General features: G+C 51.1%; 2 non-coding genes across 2 annotated transcripts; one reads left to right on the top strand and one right to left on the bottom strand.

Annotated features, from left to right (window-relative positions):
* Positions 1–1,048: 1,048 nt before the first annotated feature.
* TRNAM-CAU lies at positions 1,049–1,120 on the bottom strand. The gene has a single exon. It is a non-coding gene; the product is annotated as a tRNA-Met (tRNA).
* A 1,795-nt stretch (positions 1,121–2,915) lies between these two features.
* TRNAN-GUU lies at positions 2,916–2,989 on the top strand. The gene has a single exon. It is a non-coding gene; the product is annotated as a tRNA-Asn (tRNA).
* Positions 2,990–7,343: the final 4,354 nt, after the last annotated feature.

The raw sequence follows: 7,343 nt of genomic DNA, 5'->3' as shown, positions 1-7,343 counted from the left end.
GAGACTACTTACACTTTGGCCTGGTTTACACTGGGGAAAGGGCGGGGAAACAGGGTCAATGTAAAACACAAAACTTCAGCTACAAGAATAGTGTAGCTGAAGTTGATATATCTTATTTTGACTCACCTCCTGTCCTCACAGCACAGGATTGACAGGTGGGGCTCCCCCATCCACTCCACTCCCACCTCTTACCCTGGTAAAGGTGCAGAATCAACAGAAGCACATTTGGTGATTGATTTACTACCTGCAGACAAAAGACAATAAATCAAAGTCCAATAGATGACTTACTACCCAACAATCCAGTGAACAGAAGTTCACTGGGGGGAGCTTCAAAGGTCCCATTTTGCTGCCTCTTGGCCTCAGTGCTTTCAGCTGGTGGTCCAAAGAGCGGGCTGGATGCCATTCAGAAACCCATCTGCCAGCAGCCGTGCCGGAGGCTCAGGCTTAATCCTCAAGGCCGAGCACAAAAACTTTCAGCCGGGAACATTTCGCTCCCTTCCCGCCTCCGCCCAAGCGGCAAGGGAGAAGCGGAGGAGACACGCCGGCTCAAAGACGCCTCCCTCCCACTTCCCTGTACGCTGTGCAAAGCTCTTGGCCTGCCTCATGATTCATCAGGAAAGCACGGCCATGCGGCCCAAGCCTGAGTCACGTCCGCAGCCTGGCCCGCCCCGCCCCGGCTGACGGCCGCGCAGAGCCACGCGAGTCAATGGCAGGTCGAGTCGGGAGCCTTGGCTCTTTCCCCTGACAGCCACACACACAGCACTGCCTAGCGCCCCCAGAGCCTCCCTCATGTTCTCCCGCAGCAGCCACCTGCCGGGGTGGTGGGAAAAGGGGACCAGGAAGCACTGCAGCCTCATTCCAGGACAGGAGGCCCTCGCCACGCCCAGGCCTGCCTCTTGCCTTCAGCCCAGGCAGCCAGAGGTGCCGGGGAGCTCCCTGGCAGGCAGCTTTGCCTCAGCCACCTCTTGCCTCATGGCCTAGGCTCTTGGTGCTCTGCTGGTCACTGGCTCGCTTGAAGGCCCAGAGGGAAAAGAAACAAGCGCACGCCTAGCAGAGGATGGTTTCGATCCATCGACCTCTGGGTTATGGGCCCAGCACGCTCCCGCTGCGCCACTCTGCTGGTTCTTCACACCCTCCCCCTGCCACCTAGCTGCCACCTAGCTGCCACTATCCGGATTAGTGTCTTACACGCTCTCGTGCTGGCAGGCAGATGCGCAGGCTGCTAGGCAGCTGCCCTGGTCACAGGATTTTACAGCTTCTACAGGGTAAAAGGGATCTATTTGGGGTTTGGACCCCATTGGGAGCTGGGTAGCTGAGTGCCGGAGACGGGAGCACTTCTTAAACAGTTTTCAGTTAAGCTTTCAAGCTTGTGGGGGACGAGGTTCAGCCTTGGATCCGTGTCTGCAGCAGGCAAGCGCGTCTGGCTCAATCGCCCCCCCGCCCCGCTGTATTAGCAGACTAAAACCCGGAGCAAACGCACACACCTTGCAAAGGAACAGGAGCCGGGATCTCGAACAAAAGTCAACATTTTATTAAGATGACGTTCAAAGAAAAAAAAAGCGTACAGTACAGAGTTTCGGCATAGAAGTTTCTGGTGCTCAGGGAACAACGTACAGCTTACCCAAGGGGTGCAAAGTTCGGTTTAAGATCGGGTGGCATAAGGAATACATAATCTGCAATAGTCCTGACTGGGGGGTAAAAGGCTAACGTACAGATACTGAGTTAGGAGGGTATGTTGTCCATATGAGGGCTACGTTCGGGTGTGGAGTATAACGAGCGGTTACGATGCTGAGGATGGATTGACCCGCGTTTGGTGAGGTTTAACGTTCGGTGTTTTGGAATCTTTGCCACAATGTAGTTGAAGCAGGGTCAGTATGAAGTCTGCCCTGCCATCTGTTGGTGATGTGTTGTCAAGGCCTTTTGGGGCTGATGTCATTTGCATAGTTACACCCACCCCGGATTGCATGATGGGAGTGCTTGTCCAAACGGTCATTTCAGCTGCTGCGATATCCCCAGTCTCTTTGTTATTGGGGCAGGAGTAATCCAGTGTATTTTCCTGTTGATTTTGGATCAAGGACAGAGTAACTGTACCTGGCATTTGAGGCCTGAGAGCGTCACCCTCTCCTGAAAAGTACTCACCATTAAGGGGTATGGGTTCCTAACGTCTGCTTGTGGTGGGAGGTAAAAATGGATGTTTGTTGGTGTCTTGCAGGTGGTGCTGATGTCCTTTCTGCTGTCCCTGGTGTGGAAAGACAGAGGCGGTTTTGAATCTCTTAAAATTGTTGTTAGTGCTGTAGTTGCTTACCCTAAGCTTATGCTCTTAGATCTCTTTCACGGTGTATATTTTTGGTCCTGAGAGGTAAAAGGTGCGTTGTTATGGAGTGAGGTAGCAAACGTCAGTTGCAGAGGTGGTGCACGTGCCCCCCCTGGCCCCAGAGTCCAGAATTTGCATAAACCCACCCACTGTCCTGTGACTAACAATCTCGCTCTGAAAAAAAACAGGAGTACTTGTGGCACCTTAAAGACTAACAAATTTATTTTAGCATGAGCTTTCGTGAGCTAAAGAAGAAGAAGTGAGCTTTAGCTCACGAAAGCTCATGCTAAAATAAATTTGTTAGTCTTTAAGGTGCCACAAGTACTCCTGTTTTTTTTGCGGATACAGACTAACACGGCTGCTACTCTGAAACCTGTCATCAATCTCGCTCTGCTAACTCTTCCAGCAAAAGAGGCCAAAGAAAGTGTATGCGAGCGCTGTACCACAGCCCCGTTGCTCTTTTCGGTTCCTTCCCACAGAACTTTCGCTCCATACCAGTCCAGTTCCTTGCTGTTGCTTGTCTAACCACTGCATGCATGTGCTATACCGCACCCTGAGCTGATTCCCGGCTTTTGTGCTCAATACAGCCTTGCCCCTCCGTGTCTCTGTGGCGCAATGGGTCAACGCATTCAGCTGTTAACCGAAAGGATGGTAGTTCAAGCCCACCCAGGGACGACGCTAAGCCTGTGCTGCTTCCTTGCTTCCCCGAGGCCTGTGGGGGTGCCTCAAAGGTCCCATTTTGCTGCCTCTTGGCCTCAGTGCTTTCAGCTGGTGGTCCAAAGAGCGGGCTGGATGCCATTCAGAAACCCATCTGCCAGCAGCCGTGCCGGAGGCTCAGGCTTAATCCTCAAGGCCGAGCACAAAAACTTTCAGCTGGGAACATTTCGCACCCTTCCCGCCTCCGCCCAAGCGGCAAGGGAGAAGCGGAGGAGACCCGCCGGCTCAAAGACACCTCCCTCCCACTTCCCTGTACACTGTGCAAAGCTCTTGGCCTGCCTCATGCCTCATCAGGAAAGCACGGCCATGCGGCCCAAGCCTGAGTCACGTCCGCAGCCTGGCCCACCCTGGCTGACGGCGCGCAGAGCCACGCGAGTCAAGGGCAGGTCGAGTCGGGAGCCTCGGCTCTTTCCCCTGACAGCCACACACACAGCACTGCCTAGCGCCCCCAGAGCCTCTCTCGTGTTCTCCCGTGTCTGCGCTTCCGACTTCTGGTCTTTTGCTGCTTGCTGTCTGCGTGACAAGAGCCAGGGAAGTGGGCGGGGGAAGGGAAAGCCCTCTAACAATGGCTCCTTGCTCCTCTCCCTCCAGGCTCAGGGGTCAAGGATGGGCAGGACTCCAGGCTCTGCTTGAGGGATCCTGGCACAGGGGCTGGTGGGGGAGAAAGGATTGTAGATTCTGACCTGCACTCTGGAGAGGAGGTAATAAGTGAAGGGGCATTTTTTACTCCTCCCTTCCTCAGTGTCCCTGGGCTGGAATTCTACATTCCACAGGGTCAAATGAGGGGGTGACACCACTTGGCTAATGAAAACCAGTGCTCTAGGTGAGGTTTGAACTCACAACCTCAGCATAGCTCCTCTCAGCACTGCCCTATAAGTACTGTGCGCTAACCCATTGCGCCACTGCAGCACCTGTTAATTAGGATTCTCTGAGACCCCTAGGTTGATACAGGCAAGGAGTGACCCCAAAACATTCTCAGTGGGGCTGAGAGCAGGTAGCGACAAGTGTTGTACTCGGTGGGGTGGATTCTTCTTAAGGGTTCCAGGCCCCATTTGACCCTTTTGTTCTTCCCTGTGTAATAACCGAGCTGGTTAAGACTCAATGGAGAGTCTTGCTGCAGACCAACAGAGCTGAAATCACTGAGAACCAGCTCTAAGCATTAGTCCTGCTTTGGGACAGTGTCTCTCATGCAAGAAACTGCCCAGTCTGCGCTAGCAGTGAGGCTCCCTCACTAACAGCTGAAATCAGGGAGAGCTGTGTGAAGTGCAGGGCCCCAGGGGTGCCTGAACAGGGGGGAACAACACCCCAGGGCTTTTAAACATGGGAGGGCTCTGCCTTGCCCCTTTGTAATGACCGAAAGGGCAAGTGGGAGTGGGAGTGGGGGTGATCATGGGTGTCAAGGTTCTTTCCCACTCTGAACTTTAGGGTACAGATGTGGTGACTTGCATGGACAACTCTAAGCTTAATTACCAGCTTAGATCTGGTATCGCTGCCACCATCCAGATCCCTCCATCTGGAACTCCCCCTTTCCCCCCAAAACCTTCCCCTCCCAGGGCAGCCTGGAGACATAGGCGGCAGGTTTGTATAATTTTTGGTGGGGCCCAAAATGGTGGTGCCCTCCCGCTCCCGCCCTGTAAGCCGATATAAAATGAAGCTACAACGCGTCAGCGCCACAAGATTACAAGGGTCAATTAAAAGTGGAAAGTCAGAAGCAGCACTTGCCTACTTCAATATACAGTATTATATTTTGTTGCACCTGTTGTGACAAAGTGGGAATGTTCTTAATATTTTCTCTGAATACAGTGTGTGTGCCTCAGTTTCCCCTGCAAGATGCCAACTGAAGGTGTTGGGGACAAAGAGATCAGGTGGCCTCCTTGTCCGGAAGAGACACAGAGGCCAAAGGAGGGAGTGTCAGTTTGGAGCTGGCTGGGGAAATGGGGAGAGACCCAGAACTTGGTTCTGGGCTCCCTGCCCCGCAAGATGGACCTGACCGAGGGGTTCCGTTTTCTGTACCAACAAGCTCTGTTTAAACTGTGTTCCCGTCATCTACTAAACCTTCTGTTTTACAGTCTGGCTGAGAGTCACATCTGAGTGCGGAGTTGGGGTGCAGGGACCTCTGGCTGCCCCAGGACCCCGCCTGGGTGGACTCACTGCGGAAAGTGCATGGTGTGGAAGGACATGCTGAATGCTCTGAGGTCAGACCCAGGAAGGTGTAAGCTTCTTGCCCTGGAGACAGTCTGCTCAGAGAGGAGGCTCCCCCAGAGTCCTGACTGGCTTTGAAGGAGTGGTTCCAGAGCATCCCAGCATCCCCTTCCACCCCATGCACTTCCCAGAAGTCCGCACAGGCACTAACACTCCCTCCTCTGGCCTTTGTCAAGAAGGCTAACAGCATTTTGGGCTGTATAAGTAGGGGCATTGCCAGCAGATCGAGGGACATGATCATTCTCATCTATTCAACATTGGTGAGTACTACGTGCAGTTTTGGGCCCCACATTGCAAGAAGGATGTGGAAAAGGGAGGGAGAAAACTCGAAAACTCGAAAGAGGTTCCTCCTGGCACTCATATACGTGAACCCGAATACTCTCTCAGTCCTCAAAGAGAGACCTGGAGAAGGAGACTTGCTGAAGCAAAGCCACAGGGGTCTCTGAGGTTTCCCTGGCCACTCGCCCCGTCCTGCCTGGCTGATGTCAGCATCTCTTTGTGAGGTCATCACCTCCCCACCACCTTTGACCAATAGTCTGAGGTCCTGCAAAAAGCCTTTGTGATGTCACTGCCACACCCCTCCCTTGCTGTGCTAATGTCCTGCCCCTGGCCAGGCACTTTGGAGGTTTGAGCTACTCCACGTGGATCACCCCACTCAAGGAGCGTTCGTTCTAGGAAGCAAGCCGGCTAGACAGGAAAACATCAGATGCTGCTCCCAATGCTACACTCAGTTTTTCAGAAATTAGTCGACTTTATGGCCAGAAGAGACCATTAGAGCATCTAATCCGACCCCCTGCATATCACAGGCCTCCTGTATGACACAAGAGCTACTTTTGGGGCAAACACATTCCAGAAAGGCATCTAGTCTCCATTAGATGACATCAGGAGATGGCAAATCCACCACTTTCCTTGGTAGCTTGTTCTTGTGGTGAATCATCCTCGCTGTTGAATATTTGTGTCTTATTTCTAATATGAATTTGTCTCTTTTCACCTTCCAGCCACTGGGTCTTGTTATGCCTTTCTCTGCTCGATTAAAAAGCCCTTTAATACCCAATCTTTTGTCTCCATTAAGGCCCTTCAACACTTCAATGAAGTCACCTTTCAATCTTCTTTTGATAAGCGAAACAGGTTGAGCTCTTTCAGTAGCTCACTAGAAGGCATTTTTCTCCAGCCCTCAGAACACTTCGTGGCTCTTTGGTCATCAGACTCCTGAACTGCAGCTGGATGTGGCTCTTTTTCTTCTGCATAGCACAGCTTCTGGAGAAGAGGGATCTGCAAATGTACATTCGTATGATCCCTTTGTTTAATTGATGAAAACATAAACTAGACACTTAGAGGATTGGAACTGATTTCAGCTGATGGACAGCTTTGCTAGGTTTTTATGCATTTGGACAGTGAAATGTTGAGTGTTTACATTGATATCAAGCACTCCTGTATAGAGGAGCCCCTGAACATAATGGAGAATGGAAATGAAAATGTTTTCCTTTTTTAAAAAAAAGAAAGAGGGTTATAAGAGAACATGGGGGTTTGAACTGAAGACTACTTGAACTGCAATCAAGCACTCTAACACTGAGCAATATCCCCATGACACTAAGAAAATTGAATCATGATGTCCAGGACTTTGAAGGACAAACCCTGCTTCATCGAGCTCCTTTGCCATTCCCAGACCACAGGTGGTTTAAAAATGGGGTTTGATTAAACTTCTTAAATGTGGCAAACACCACAGCTTGCACACCCACCGATATGAAGAATCAGAAATTCAGCCACTTGTGGCCTTGGTAGGCAATAAAAACGTCTTTAGCCACACGTTTTGCCCAAGAAGCTTTTGGGAAACAGTACAAACAGACTGTAGGACTGGACTTCTTTTTTAAAAGAATAACATTACCAGGAAACTTGATATAGGGGGGCAAACAATAGGAGGCAAGATGTTGGATAAATATATCTATGGAGCCCAGGGTGTCCTTTTGGTGTATGATATCACCAATTACCAGAGCTTTGAAAATTTAGAAGACTGGTATAATATGGTAAAGAAAGCAAATGAAGAATCAGAAATTCAGCCACTTGTAGGCAATAAAAACGTCTTTAGCCACACGTTTTGCCCAAGAAGCTT

Source organism: Mauremys mutica, unplaced genomic scaffold (assembly GCF_020497125.1).
Source record: "Mauremys mutica isolate MM-2020 ecotype Southern unplaced genomic scaffold, ASM2049712v1 001096F_np12_obj, whole genome shotgun sequence".
Taxonomy (NCBI): Eukaryota; Metazoa; Chordata; order Testudines; family Geoemydidae; genus Mauremys; species Mauremys mutica.
Note: the sequence above shows the minus strand (reverse complement) of the source record. Positions and strands in the feature narration are given on the sequence as shown.